This window comes from Macrotis lagotis, chromosome X, assembly GCF_037893015.1.
Source record: "Macrotis lagotis isolate mMagLag1 chromosome X, bilby.v1.9.chrom.fasta, whole genome shotgun sequence".
Classification (NCBI taxonomy): Eukaryota; Metazoa; Chordata; class Mammalia; order Peramelemorphia; family Peramelidae; genus Macrotis; species Macrotis lagotis.
This window is the reverse complement of record NC_133666.1, coordinates 292,670,581-292,685,965: the sequence shown is the minus strand read 5'-3', so window position 1 is coordinate 292,685,965 and position 15,385 is coordinate 292,670,581. Positions and strand designations below refer to the sequence as shown.

The following is a 15,385-nucleotide window of genomic DNA, read 5'->3' as shown; positions in this document are numbered from 1 at the left end:
AAAGAAGTCCCATACCTTCAGCATTAGCATTATCTCCCATTACTCCTAAGAGAGTATTTCTTTGACTCCTTCCTTTAAAGTAATGTATCTCTATGGGTACAAACACATACACACACACACACACACATGAATGTCATCCATCCATCCATCAACATTCCCTCCTCCTGACTAACTAAACCCTGAATTCTTAACTCTTACTTTTATACAATTCATTTAACAATCATATATTACCCATAACATTTTTTTGTCTTAGTGTATACTCTTATTGAACTTTTTTATCTCCTATCAATTATACTGTAAAATACCTGAGGGCAGAACTTATTCATCTTTAGTATCCTTCCAATGAGACCAACACTATATCTTGCACATGACAGGTAGTCAAGAAATATTAGATTGCTAAGCAGAGGGCAGTGTTCATATACTCAAGTCAGTAGCATTCTTGGATAATCTTTTTTTTCCCTTTGAGTGGGACAGTAAAGTAATCCTTATTTATGGCAAAACAAATTTTTGGTTATACTAACCACAAGAAAATACATTGGAGTCTAGGGGATAGAGACTAAAATTTTCAGCTTTTTCAATTTTTCTATAAAGACTCTGATATTCACACAAACAACTCTTAAACTGCTTTCACCCTCCTAAGTGGCAGCAAGTGACCAGGGAGAATTTACACAATTAAGCAGACAAAGAAATATCCTATCATCTTCAAATGTACCAAATCACTAATATGTCTCTGAATGTAGTTGGAAAGCAGCTATGATGGAGAGGGAGAAAGCAAAATGCTATAATAATGGGCTGTTAAAGTTACTTTAATTACACTAGGGTCAGGAAATTTGAAGTAAATGTTTCTTTGGGAACTTTAATTCTTCCCAGCAGGAAATAAACTTCTCATTTAGTTAAAGGACAAGATATTTCTCTCACCTGTCGTGATTCTGTTTCTGGCCATTCAGCAAAAGACAAGCAGGCTGAGATGGAATCAAGATTTCATTCAGGAGGATATTTCTTCCATCAATAATATAGATCATAATCTTTTTGTGCTTTTTCAGACAGTGCAGTTCTTGTCTGTGTCTTTTCATAAATTATTTGATCATAGATCTAGAAAGGCCCTAAGAAGTCAGTTTGGTTCAAATAGCTATCCAACTTCCCACATTTTATAGATGAGCAAAGTGAAATCCAAGTTCACAGAGGTGGCAAGGGTCACAAATAGGATCTGAACTCAAATGGTCTCCAGAGGATCATCTAATGACCTCTGAATCTTTTACTGTCTCATAGGTATGACAACATGGGGAGGTACCAAATCTGGAGGATTTACAATGGCGAGATCATTGGATCAGGAGGTAGAGTGAGCTTGGTTGCAAACCTACCTTGGCCATGTACTAGCTTAGTGATCCTGGAGGAGACAATTTCCTCATCTATCCAATGGGGAAGTCATGGACAGGGTGGTCTTAAAGATCTTTTCCATTTTAATCCATAATCCTATAATGAAGATAAGTCTCTAAGGAAAGGGAGGATTGTGTCAATTGTTTACAGGAACAAAGGACTCCTTCTTTGTGGCTCTTCATCAATAGTCTCTCCTTTTTTTAACCAGTGACTGGCTCTTCTTTTCCAGTGACTCATGTGCTCCATAACATTTTTAATACCATTTCATGTAAAGGAATCATCCTTAGAAATATGCTTATCTTTTCATTGCTTTTTGTGTTATTTAAAATTTTGAATTCTTCCTAGATTGTAGAGATTGATGATATGCAGCCATCACCAAGAGAATAGTGTTGAAAAGAGGAGCTTTATTAACAGTTTAGTATCATTGAAACTGTTGAACAATTTCCCATAGGTGAGAGACTGGACTTTGGTATAATTTAATATTATTACTATTTTGAGTCATTAAATCAATTGTTTAAAGATGTGAAAAAGTGGTGGGTAGTTATTAATGTACTCTTGATGTCAATGTTAAATACAAGGCTATGAATATTTTACTAATGATGATTTATGAATAAATGGCATAAAAATCATCAAGAGTATAAATTAAATGCCAAGAAAGAGAGCCAATAATAGAGGACTTATGGTTTGAAAGAATTAAATTAATTAAATAATTCCACTATTGGGAGGGGAGGATCCACAATGATGAAATGGTAGAGATTGAAATACACTATTATGCTATTACAAAATATCACTCCATTTGTGTGTAAATAACTTGTACTTTTTTAAAAAGTGCTTTCTCCAGTGTTGCCTTTAGTGCTGCCAACCACTGTGAACCTGTTGTTCATTTGTGAAATGGGACGAGTAATTATGGGCTGTTGTTAAGGATCAAATGAGATAATGTATAACAAGCTCTGTAGCTCTAAAGCACCAAAGAAATGACATATATTATTATTTGAGCATAAACAACATTTCAGAATGATTTCTCTTGCCAAGACAAAGCATTATTTCCCATGTCAACTATGGATCTCTAAATAAGATCTGTTTTCTGGAAAAGTCAAAATCAATTTATTTCTGGTGATCAAAAATGTTTCTCCAGGAATTTCTACCACAAACTAACCAAAACTCAATGAAGGCAAAATGAAGCTACTGTATTGGGAAATGTTAAGTATTGAATATTTTGGGAGGGTGGGAGAATTAGATGACCCATTAGTCACTTGGCTTTAATGATTTTTAAAATTGCCAGTAAATAATTGATCCTTGCTCTAAGACAAAAAAAAGAATTCCTTTAGGTGCAATCTGACTTTAAGTCTATAGCTCAAGAATGTAAAGAAATGAAACCAAGTGATTATTGATTTAAAAGCACTCATTCCAAGCCTCAGATTATATAATAGAAATAATTATTTTCAGGAAAAGTTTTGAAAAAATTAAACTCCTGGTCAATCTCAGTTGCAAACATTTTTATGATAATTAAAATTTCAAGAGGTCCAAGAAATCAGACTCAAATAATTGAAAAACCAATGCTGGTCCCAGAGAACATGAATAATGAAATATTTTTCCCTCCTCATAGCAGAGAGATTGGATGCTACTAGTGAATAGTGTTTCATATATCACTGGATTCAATCACTATTGAATATTTTGCTGAATAGTTTTTCTTTGTCACAAAGGATGGGTCAATGTGGTAGATGGGAGAAGGAGCCTATTTTTCTGGAAATTACTGTGATACAATAACATGAAACATCAACAGAATGTATTTTTGAAAAAAATGAGAAGCTGCCAGACAAAGATGCATTCACATACACACACACACACATATATAAGATCACAGAGCTGTAAAGAGACATATTGATATTTGAGACAAATTCAGTTGAAGGAGAATAGAGAGGCAACCTATCCTCCAGCAAGTCTGGTCCCTTACTAGGATGAGAGGAGTGTTAGGGGGATAGTAAATACCATAGAAGAAAGCCATGGTGACACAACTTGGAAATGGTGGCTCTAGTTAAGAGAAGGGTTAAGAATGAAGTTATGATGACAGAGGTTACAATATAAAAGTATGGCCAGTGTCAAGATCATGGGGCAAAGCCCCATTTGCTTCATCCTAATATTGGCTCTGATCAGTTGTAGAAAAGGAGTGAGAAAACTTGCAGTAAAAGAAAGGTTTCTTACCATTCTAAATTTTTTGTTTCATTCAAATGGTTGGATTAACAGACCTCAAATTTGAGTTCCACTTCTCACTCTGTAATCTGCTACCAATAGGACAGGGTTCTATATCCTATCTTGCCTCAGCTCAACTGAGACCCTTAACATAGTGTTTGATCCATAATAGCACTTAATAAATGTTTGCTGACTTGACCTGAAACTTGCCAATGACCCCAAAGAGGGAGATGCCCATTTGAGAAAGAGCTTAGAACAGGAAATAAAGTGTCACAATCCTAATCTAGAGCCCATGACTGTGACTCAGTGGTATCATCAGAAAGTATAATTCATCTAACACAAAATGTCAGTGATCTTGATGGAGAGTTCAGTCAATGGAGATACCCAAAATCCAATGTCACATACTCACTACACACCAAAAAATAGGAATAAATCCACTTCCAGATACTATCGCTTCAAAACTCTCATGTAGTCTTCAAGAGTTTCCTGTTCTTGTCCAGGTCTGGACAGATTTTGCTGGACCATGTTACTATGACAGAGATGTTACTATAACAGAGCTCCTCTATAAGCCTGAATGCCTAAGTCAGCCTTGGAAGTATTAGAAGTCTACCAGCTAAGCATACTTTTTCAAATTCCCCTCTAGGCACAGCAGCCAAATTTAGTCATGAAAGTTAAGTTATAGGAATAAATGTGTTTTATGTACTTATACTGTAAGAAATAGTCAAAAGGGAGCCACTAGGTGGCACAGCAGATAGAGCACCAGCCCTGGAGTCAGGAGGATCTGAGTTCAAGTCTGCCTTCAGACACTTAATGATTACTTAGCTGTGTGACCTTTGGCAAGTCACTTAACCCCCATTGCCTTGCAAATTTAAAAAAAGAAAATAGTCAAAAGGCTGACAATAGAATCAAGGAAGAAGAAAAATAAATGGAAATTAGATATATGAATGATGTAATAAACTATAATTATAAGCTATAAGTTGTAAAATCAAAAGATGGAAGATTTTTTTGAGTTAGAAAAAACCATAGAAGCCATCAACACCAATACCTTAATTTCCAGATGAAGAAACCAAAGGCCAGTTATATAGCCCAGTTATATAGAGCCAGGTGTTATTGAAAGCCTAGTTTAAACTATAGTTTTCCTGACTCCCAGTCCATTACTCTAACCATCACATCTTACTGACTCTCAATCTCAAGAACACTGAACATCTGCCAAAGCAAAATACCAAATGTTCCAAAGGCCTTAAAATTTAAAGCCTAAAACCACACTAAGATTTTCAGGATGCGCTGTCTCTGTTCATTCTCCGTGCTATTCAGGCTAGAGGGGGCTGACTATTTGTAAGGCTGAATAAATGATTCTCAGCTAGGTTTTATGAGTAGCCGAGATTGCTTCTGAAGTCAGAAGGTCAGGCTGGCTCCATCAGCCCTTCTGGAGCTGTAAATGGCAATAGACTTAGTTGAGTAAAATGCTCCTGAACCCTAAATAAGAGGCCCCTAAATAAGAGCCTACATTTACTCACACATTAGTTCCCACACTTAGTTATCCCAATAAGTTCATTTCACAGTGTTTAATTAGGGATTCAAGAAGATGAAAAACAAACAGCAGGCTTTCCATCACCTCATAGCCTAGGAAATCCAAGTGCCAAGGAAATCATCATACACCAAGATTAAGCCAGTATGCATTCCTTAGCCCTCAGAATTTCATTCTCTTTTCACATTCTTTACCACCTTCAGGGATAAACTGAAGTCCAACAAGTACAGGCCTGTCCCAGGGCTGCTTAGAGAACTTAGACTTTGAATCTATAGTCTCATGGCTCTCCTTCCCCACCCCCAAACCTTCTAGTCTGGAGCCTTCCCCAAAAAGACAGAGGCAACTTTATGCCTTCCCTTCCAGGACTTCTTTGGTTGGGTTGCCAAAAACCTTCTTGCATCTATTATAAATACCTGTGTTGTTTTCAAAACAAATTGGCTTCTTGTCAACACTGAATCCATTTCCCTCTCAAGCAACTGTTGGAGGTCTAGGGGAATTAACTGGCTGGCTCTTAATAGGAGCAATACCAACATGGAATCTGGTGAGTACAAGCCCAGGGTATCTTGGCAAGGAGCAGACCACATCTCCAAAAGAGGTCAGGATTTACTCCAAGAAAGGGAGTACTGCCTGCCTAGTAGACTATAGCCCTGGTGAGAAATCCTTGAGCCACATCATGGTGCTATTCAACTAAGAGCATCTGAATTTTTCAATGCCCCCTTTCCATGAGCCTGTACCCACATACGCCCCTGATGCCCTGGAGTGAAACCACTCGTACCTAAATGGGTTCAGATTTGAGGAAAAATATCTACTTTATCAGTCCATCTCTTCCATTTATAAGATTTCACCAACAGTCTTTAAATTTAGGATGTAGATTTTTTTTTTGTTTTTGCAAAACAATGGGGATAAGTGACTTGCCCAGGGTCACACAGATACGTAATCATTAAGTGTCTGAGACCGAATTTGAACTCAGGTCTTTCTGACTCAAGGGCCACTGTGCCACCTAGCTTCCCCAAGGATGCAGATCTTGAGAAAAATATATCATTTATTCATTTAGCTAAAAACTTTGGAGCAAGGTGAAACAGTGCAAAATGCCCTCACTGAGGTCATGCAACCAGTTTTGGAGTTCAACTTTGCCACCTGGATGACATTGGGCAAATCACTTAACCTTCCAGTATTTACTCATCATCTCTGAAATGAGAGGTTTGGCCTTCCTGGCCTCTGAGGTCTCTTTAAACTTTAAATCTTCTATCCTATGATGTCACAAAGTAAACGTCATATATAAAGTACTATATTAGCTGAAAAGGGAGACAAAGTTTATGAAAGAAATAAAATGAGCTCCTTGCTCTCCCAGGATTTTATAACCCTGTGAGTGCTGGTCACAAAAATATTACATTAAGGGAATAGAGGGGGGATATTGCTGAGAAATGACAGCATCATTTTAGGTGTATAATAATCTTTAAAATACTAAAAGTATTTCATGGTAAGTGTAAAACAGATTTATGTGAGATCTTAGGCAGCAGGCTGTCATCATCAAAGGGAAGGGAAGGCCCCATGGAGGAGGTGGCATGAGTTGAGCTTTAAAGAAGAGTAAGATTATTCAACAGGCAAAGGGAAGCAGTGGGAGTCATTCCACAGACAGGAAACAGTATTAGAAAAAGCAAGTAGGTGGAAAAATTCATAGAATGTTCATGAGACAAAGGATTTCCTGAAGTCCTTGGGTTTGACTGTAGATGGGAATGTGTGATAGAAAGTAAGATAGACCTGGGAAGATAAGATGATGTCAGATTGAGGAGAGTTTTGAATATAACACATCAGAGCTTCTTTGCCTTTACTCAATGGCCAATAGGGAGCCAATGAACATTTCTGGGTAGAGGAGTGATCAGGACAATATTAGATCTATCATCCTAGACACTAGTCCAACTCTGGGGCCTGGAGCAGACTCATCAAACTAACTCAGATCAGGAGGAACAACTGAGGAAAAACAACTTAGCTTCTGATTTCACAATAGTTTAATATTGTCAAAGTGTTCTGAACTATGAACATTTATTTGGAAGTGATGGGGGAGGGGGAAGCTTGTATCAGAACATGATCTTTGCTCCAATTTCTAAGATCACCAGATTTCTAGGCAAAAAGTGAGACCTATTCATTGCCCCTAGTTTTAGATTTGCCCCGATTGCAATCCATTATTCTAATGCCTTTAGAGGCCAGTGGACCTAAACTCAAGTCACACACGGAAACAGCTAAGTTATTTTGTGATTACTATTTCCCAAAGCCACCAACAAGCTATGAGCAGGCAGAACCTGTTATTCCAGAAGCACTTCAATTGGTGATCTGGGTAGGAGTGGAGGGGAAGGAGTAGACACACACTAGGATCAGGCTCACATTTTATTCCTCTAAGTGCTAAGAGGAACACATTTCTGTCAGTCAGTCAACATCTAACTCTACCTGTCAGTGGGCATATTATGCCAATTTCCAGCTTTGTTTTCATCTTCCAATTTGGAATAAAGAAAAACAGTTTCTAAATCACAGAAGTCTCTATACACTCCATCAAAGGCTAGCAGAGTTTCTGGAAAATTAATGTGTGTCCTACTTTAAGAAAATTCAAACAGATTTTTCCTAGCAAATAAATTATTGGGTTATGCTTCATTTTACAAAAAAGATTAAGCAAAGCAAGTCTCTCTAAAAAAAAAAAAAAATACCAAGTTACCTTGAGTGACTCTAAGAATGATTTGATTTACATATTTTATAAACATATTTTATGCTTCAGAGACAGCTCTGAAGTTAGATGCAAATTATTTGGATCATTTAAAACAAATATTTATATTGCTTTTGTGGGTGCAAAAGTGCCAAGTTACACCTCGTTCACATTTCTGTGGTCATCTGTGCCTTGACATCACCATACAAATACATATTTATATAGGACTGAATTGGGAAAGTCCCCAAACAAGGCAAGGCATGTGTCCCAGAAAGGACTCAGATAGATGAAGTAGAGATTTCCAATCTCCTCCTCCTCCTTCTTCTTCTTCTCTTCTTCATCTTCTTCTATATCACATAGAGGAGGTGCCATGGCAATAGAGGAAATGATACTGTTCTATGAAGGTTGAATTTTTAATCTCCATTTCTTTATTAACAACTTATGTTTCCTGTAGTCCCCAAGATTTTCAAGCTGGTTTCTTCATAGCAACACTGGGAGAGAAGCAGGGTAGTCATTGGAACCTTTTACAGATAAGAAAGTTGAGCTTCAAAAATGGTCAGGATTGAGATCGGAAACCAGGCCACCCAATGTCAGATGCAGCAACCTTTTCAGCATACCATATCAATCCAGTTCTCATAAGGAGAGAGAAAGGAGAAAGAAGAGAAAGAGGAAAAGTGGGGGGGGGGGAGAAGGAGGGGGGAGAGGGAGGAGGAGGAGAAAGAGAAAAAAGAGAAAGAAAGAGAAAAGAATGAAGAAAGGGGAGGAAAGAGGATGGAGAGGGGAAAAAAGGGGAAGCAGGAAGGAAAAGGGGGGAGAGAAAGAAATTGAGAGAGAAACCACTTTTCCTATTCCAAGGATGATAGAACCATTAGATTCAGAAGCCAATGGTCATAATTACTTTTTAATATGTTGAGAAAGAGGTTTCTTCCCTTCCTTCATCACAGTGTTGGAAATCCAAAGCTCCCTTGCACATTAGGGGTTGCTCAGTTTTTAGCAGCCACATCCTACATCACCACAAGCAAACTTATAACTCTCATTCAAATATTATGAATTTTCAGCTGCTATCCATACAGCCCAGGTTGGGCTCCAGGTGAATTGCACAAGTTAAGCAAATCAGACTTCTGTCAGTGTTTGAAACTCCACAGCGTACAGGAACAGCAGGTTGCTTAATCTCTATATTTGGAGCCAACCTTGTTCCAAACACAGGACAAGGCACAGGCTCCCACACGGCTCACCTGGCAAATTAAACTCTTGGACCTGCCCCTCCCAGCTCTGACAACGTGACTTGTCCATGAGTGTGGCTCATCTTCTCTGATGAGCTATCCCCAGCTGTGACTCCTATGGGGCCCTCCCCTGATGTTTTCATCTTTTCTGACTGGTTTCTAACTGCTACTCAATGTCCTAGCTTCAACCTCCTTCAGGGAGAGATCTCAGGGTCAGCATCCAATTTTGGAACAATAAGAGGACAAAGAGTCCAAAGAACCTGGAAAGAAACTGATTTCATGCAAGTCTTTTTTTAATTTCTGGCTTTAAGCTGTCATCTCCTTACATAAACCATTATAGTGTGAAAGCAATTCAGTCAGTAACAAAGTCACTGCAGTCACAGAACACATTTCAGTTTAATTCAAAAGCAACTGTGCTTCCACAGTTAAGAAAACTGAAGTTAAACAGGATTGACATCACCAGTTTTTTGTGTGTTCCCCCCCCCCCCCGTTATTTAAAATAGAACAGTGAGAAAGATAATGAAAGAAAGAGAAAGAAGACATCAGCATGTACTGGTGGAAAGGACACTGAATTTGGAAACAGAGGAATTAGAATCCTGCCTTATGAGCTACATGACCTTGGGCAAATTGCTTCACTTTTCTGAACCCCATGTTACTTACCTGTAAAATAAATGAAGAGGTTAGACTAGCTAATATCTATAGGTCTTTCCAAAACTCAACCTAGGATCCTCAAGTAAATTGAAAAGCACCTTGGAAAAAGATGAAATAGATTGTCTGAAATTTAGTATTTCCACTCAGTCTTGCTCTTTTTGATGTTTTAAAAAAAATCTTGTTTCAGACTGGCAAATTCAATACCCTTGACTAGCCTAAAATTGGTCAACATTTAAGTAGTGGGCAGGAAAAGGGAGAATGAGGAAGTTAACTCCATGGAAAGTACACAGAATATGGAATCAAAAAAGCACTTGTTATGACCACAGTCTTAGGCTCAAAGATGGTCACTTACTACTTGGGCAAATAACTTACCCTTCCTGGGCTAGTTCATAATTTTAAAAAAAAATCACATTACATTCCCATCATTAACAGAAAAAAGACATCATGTTGTATACTTTCTAGCTCTAAATCTACACTCTATTAAAGAGAGCACAAAATACAAACTATTTTTTAACCAGTTCCTAAACTATTTGCAAGTTAGCAGTCTATTGAAACCTGCTGATTGTTAAGAAGAAGTAGGGTATGGGAGTGAAATAAATCTTATTCAAATGGATGATTCCATTTTCTTATGCCTGGTATAAGAGTAAACTCTCATTTTTCTAAGTTTTTCTTTGCCAGATCTAATGGGTATGATCTTTAATAGGTCAAATAGCACAACAATCAAGATCAGCTCCAGCAATATTGTGCCTTCTAGTTTCTGGAGCTATCTCAGGTGTCACTTTATCACACTTAGAGTGTCATCATTAACAATAATAAAGATGGTGACTCTGATGCCAGATCAGGAGCACCACAACCAGGCACTGGAATGCAGCCAGTTCAGCCACTTTTTGTAAACAAAAATTGGACTGCATGAATGACAAGAAGATCCACACAAGACAAGAGTTGATAACAGAGAAAAGAAGAAAACAACGTAAGGGCACATAGAAGGACCAACTTCCTATAATGCAGCCTAACTTGAGAACATTAAACAAATTCAGTGGAATGAAGAAACTTAAAAAATACCCATGCCCTTTGCCCTGAGATTCTACTGCTAAGTGTATAATCCAGTGAAGGTCAAGGCACAAAGTTCCCATATATATCAAAATATTTATGATAGCATTTTTTGAGGCAGCAAAAAACTGGAAACCAAGTAGGTCAACTGGAGAATGGCAAAATAAATTATGGTATTTGGATGTGATAGAATATAACTGAGCCATAATTGTAAACATGAAGAGTACAGAAAGAACATGGGAAAATCTGTACAAGTAGTCACAAAGTGAAATAAGAACAAGAAAAATAATACACAATAACTACAATAATAAAAAAGGAAAGTGGAAAAAATCAAACCTGAACACTAACGAAGTGACCAAACTTGGCCTAGAGAAGAAAACTCAACTTCCTTCACTTTTTTGCAGAAGTGGGGAACTAATGATGTAAAAATATTAGAGATAATATTGAACTTGATTGCTGTGTTAGTTTTGCTGAAAGTCTTCTTTTTTCCTTTTCTTTCTTTGTTATAAAGATAGTTCTTCAGGCAAACAAATAGAATAAGCAGGGAAATGGAAGCAATGAAAAAATAAAATATTATCAACTTTTAAAAATAACAATAAAAGAAAGTCCAGGGGTAGAGAAACTTTGAAATGATATGTGGGGCTGATCTCTTTGAGCAAAGCCACCATCTAATCCTTCAGGCCAAAGTGGGAGAGTCATAAACAGTCACTGCCAAACTGAGAACAGCTCCCACAGGCCACACCTGCTCACGTGAATCACAACCGCGGTCCACAACGTGCAGATGGGAAATTCTATTACAGAAACCCAGTTCTCAAATTCCAATTAGCCCTGAGCACACCCAGAAGATAGATGAGTTGTTTTTTTGGTTTTTTTTCTTTTTCTGACTAGAACCATTGCTGATGAATTTTACAAACACTCCAACTACTCTTCTTGAAAGCTTGCCATTTCTAACCAAAGGACCAGATTGTAGATCACAGATCACATAGAGGAAAGGGATCTTCTAACACTATTTAGTCCATCCCAAACCCTCTCTTCACTCCTTGTTCCCCCACTTTACTTTAAGAGATTTAAGTGACTTGTCCAAGATCACCAAGGAAGTGTCAGAAGTATACCTGGAAGCCAAGTTCTGTGATACCAGAAGCACTGAGCTTCTTCCTATACCACACTCTGCCCCCTCTCTGGTGCAGGTCTATCTATCCTTCAGGACTATGACAATGGAAAGGACCAAGCTCCTCAATGTTCTCTCATCTATTTTACCTCTTATTGTCAATCCTAAACCTGAATAACAAAAAGGATGCTTCTGAAGGGAGGCACTAATATCTAAATATCCACTATCCAAAATCATTGTTGAATCCTTAAATGAGCTGAGCATCAGGGCAAGCAACGGGGTACCACCTGGAGTGTTTCTTTGTCCCCCACCTGCAAAAGGCAGAGCCACCATCTCAGTTTCCCAAGCTTCCGGGCAGCCCCATAGACAGCTCAGCCATTTCTAGTTCCAAGCACAGAGGCAAGATTGTGTTTTAAAGCTGAAAGTCTAAGTGCTGTCAGCCTACACCCTGGATCCCAGTCATTCCCTGACTATGTTCCAGCCCTGGCACAATCACCTCCTCTCTTCCAGGACTTGACACAGAACTAGTTGCACCTGGTTGGCTCCCAAATGCAAAAAGCTAGTGAGGTCCCTACCAGACTTTCCCAGCTCCCAGCTGATCCACAGCAGAGTTAATCCACAGTCCAACAGTGTCTGCAGTTCATTTAGCATTTGCCAACTTGTTGTAAATCTTAACTCAGATACTACATACATGTTTAAAGGAAAAGGAATAGGGAAAAGTAAAACTAACTTGTCATTTTGGCTTGTGAATGAATAACTGGCTGTAGATTCCTTCTCATCTCATCATTGTAAAGGCATGAGCTGGCACAGATCAACTTGAAGCTGGGTGTTCCATGGAGCTAACGCATCCTACATTTTCCATAATTACCCATACACAACCCCCACACCTGATGACCCTTCATCTTCTATACACTTTCTTCTCTGTTACCCCCGCCAACACACCCCCAGCCTACCTGCTGCCTGAGTTTGACAGGTGAGCGTCTTCTGTTTCCCATGAGCAACCACTTGAGAAGAACAGGCCCTAAAGTTTATTTTTCTTCTTCCTTTCCCTTCAACAATTAAAACTCCCAGGTTGCTTACTATCAAGAAAAATGTGAACCATGCAAGTGAGCTCCTCCGGACTTCCTGTCAGCTATCCATGCTTCTCGTGAACACAAGAAGAGATTCTTCGCCAGGCAGTCCCTCCCTCCTTCCACCCTCCTCCTTCACCTCCTGTACTCAGGAGCCCCACCCACAGCACTCAGATCATTTTTCATTTATGACTGCTTCCAGCTAAACTGTGTTCAGTAAGAGAATTAGCCAGCCTTGGCTCAGCCAGTTTCTTGGAACCACGCTGCTAATAATTGCTCTAATTCACAGGGAGTGCAAGGGGGGAAAATACATCCTGGTAGGAGGAACCCATCTTTCCCCCCACCTTCTGCAAGTATGCTGCAGTTACAAAGGACTCCCACCTATACAGTCGAGCCAAAAGCATTCAACTGGGACTATCCTCACTTAGACCAATACTATGACTTAAATTACAAAATGCCTTCACACACCTTATCTCATTGGAGCCTCACCAAAACTCTGGGCCCTAAACTCAAGTATTATCATTCCCATTTTACAGATGGGGAAACAAGAGATTCAGATAGGCAACCAAAATCACACAATTAACAACCTAGTTCTTCTGACTCCAAGTTCTAGAATTTCTAGCATCTCACATCCCTATTTACTCAAACCTTTTTTTTAAGGGGTTTTTTTTTTTGAAACACAGTGGGGTTACGTGGCTTGCCTAAGGCCACACAGCTAGGTAATTATTAAATGTCTAAGGTCGGATTTGAACTCAGGTCCTCCTGACTCCAGGGCCAGTGCTCTATCCATTGTGCCATGTAGCTGCCCCCCTTACTCATACCTTTTGATAAAAGAATCAGACAATCTCCGGTTAGAAAGGACCTCAGAAGTCTCCAATCTAATCTAACCTATATTCCATTGAGAATCTTTTCTATCCACTGATAATAGCTAAGTTTCTGAGGACTTATTCCAAAGGAGCCCCTTCTCCATTTGGACCATTCTCATTGTCATCCATTGATCTAGTCTGAGGACATTTGGCCCATCACATGCAATAAACAAAAATGTGAATACAAAAGGATGTATTATTAGATGGAAAGTTTATTTATTGGATTTCTTGTAGAGAAATGAGATCATGCTGAATTACATAATAATCATAACCAGGAACTCATAGAGTTAAATAGCCAAGCTGAGTTATTTTTCATGCAGTCAACTAGCATAGAAACAAAGGACAAATCAGTTCGCTTCTTTTTAACAAAAACTATGGGTTCCTAGGATATAGTGCTGGAAAATACCTTAGATTACTTAATCTCATTTTTTAAAAAGTCCTCGTTTTTCAATTGTGGAAACTGAGACCTTAAAAGATGATTTAATTTATTCTGTCATATACCTACACCTAGAACTCAGACTCAGAGTTCCTGATTCCAATTTTTTTGTCTTTTCTACTACAATGTGTTACTTCATTAACAAAAGTTTGTTAGAATTCACTGCATCCTAGAATTCAAACTTTTCAGGCACTCATAGAATGTTAGTGAGGATCATCTGGTGTCTAACCTCCTTAAAGATGAGGAAACCTAGGCATTTCTGAAAGTCACTTCTGAGTGTCTTCCAGTTCCAATGGTAGAGCTCTTTCTACTAGTCCATATTTCCTCTTCTTTAGCCCTCAGTTCTTATTTCTGAACACAGACTAGAATAGACAAAGAAGTTTCTTCCATTAAAGAGTTTCACACCCTGCTCAAATGCAACTTGTTTCCAGAACAGTCATTGACCAAGGAATAGTACATTTAAAAAATAGGGGTGCAGAAACCAACACACATACATCATCCAGCTTCCATTTAGGTCTGAATGAAAGTAAAAATAGCACAACAGAACTCCAAAGAGGGTTTTTCATGTTCATCCAGGAATATATGCTTCCAAAACGCATGGTTCTTGTCTAGTGCTTATGTAAATAGAACACAGAGTAGCAAGATCAGAGGGAAGAGCAGTTAACATAGGATTGACAAATCCCATTCACAACTGTGCATATTGGGAACAAAAGATGCATGTTCTTCCATGTTCTCATTTAAGTCTTGTTTCCACAATGACCAGAAGAGGGCCTATTCAACCATTAGTGATGAAAAAAAATTTTTAAACCACATAAACCTATCCAGTTTCCTCACATCTATTTCATATTCTTTGCAATACACCTATATCTTCTCTATGAATTCCATTCTGATTCCAAACTACCAACTGGGGTTTTATCCTTTTTAAATTTCTCTGTGGTGGACATAAGATAGTATGTTCAATAGACCTTATTTATCAGCACTCACTGAAGCAAGTTGAATCCTCTTCACCAGAGGGTTTGGAATGTCTCATGAAGAGGAAATTCCACAGATTTTCACACCCGCCAAAAATGCAGAACGAATAGACTGAATAAATTACAAGAGTTGTTTTCTTCTTTTAGCCCCATTTCCACTTGCCCAGGTTAACAGTTGCCATCCATTTCTCTGAAATTTCAACAAATATGGGATTCGTGT

At 38.4% G+C, this 15,385-nt stretch overlaps 1 protein-coding gene across 7 annotated transcripts in view; it reads right to left on the bottom strand.

The window, feature by feature from the left end:
- The window catches only part of PDZD2 (PDZ domain containing 2), a 511,304-nt gene that overhangs the window by 193,190 nt on the left and 302,729 nt on the right, over positions 1 to 15,385 (bottom strand). The window contains exon 1 of one of the 7 annotated variants that reach the window (XM_074207988.1): positions 12,776 to 13,012. The exons of the other annotated variants lie outside the window; for them this stretch is intronic. The gene's annotated coding sequence lies outside the window, so the exon portion shown is untranslated. Of the gene's footprint in view, positions 1 to 12,775; positions 13,013 to 15,385 lie in introns of those variants that run through there. 7 annotated transcript variants of the gene reach the window in all.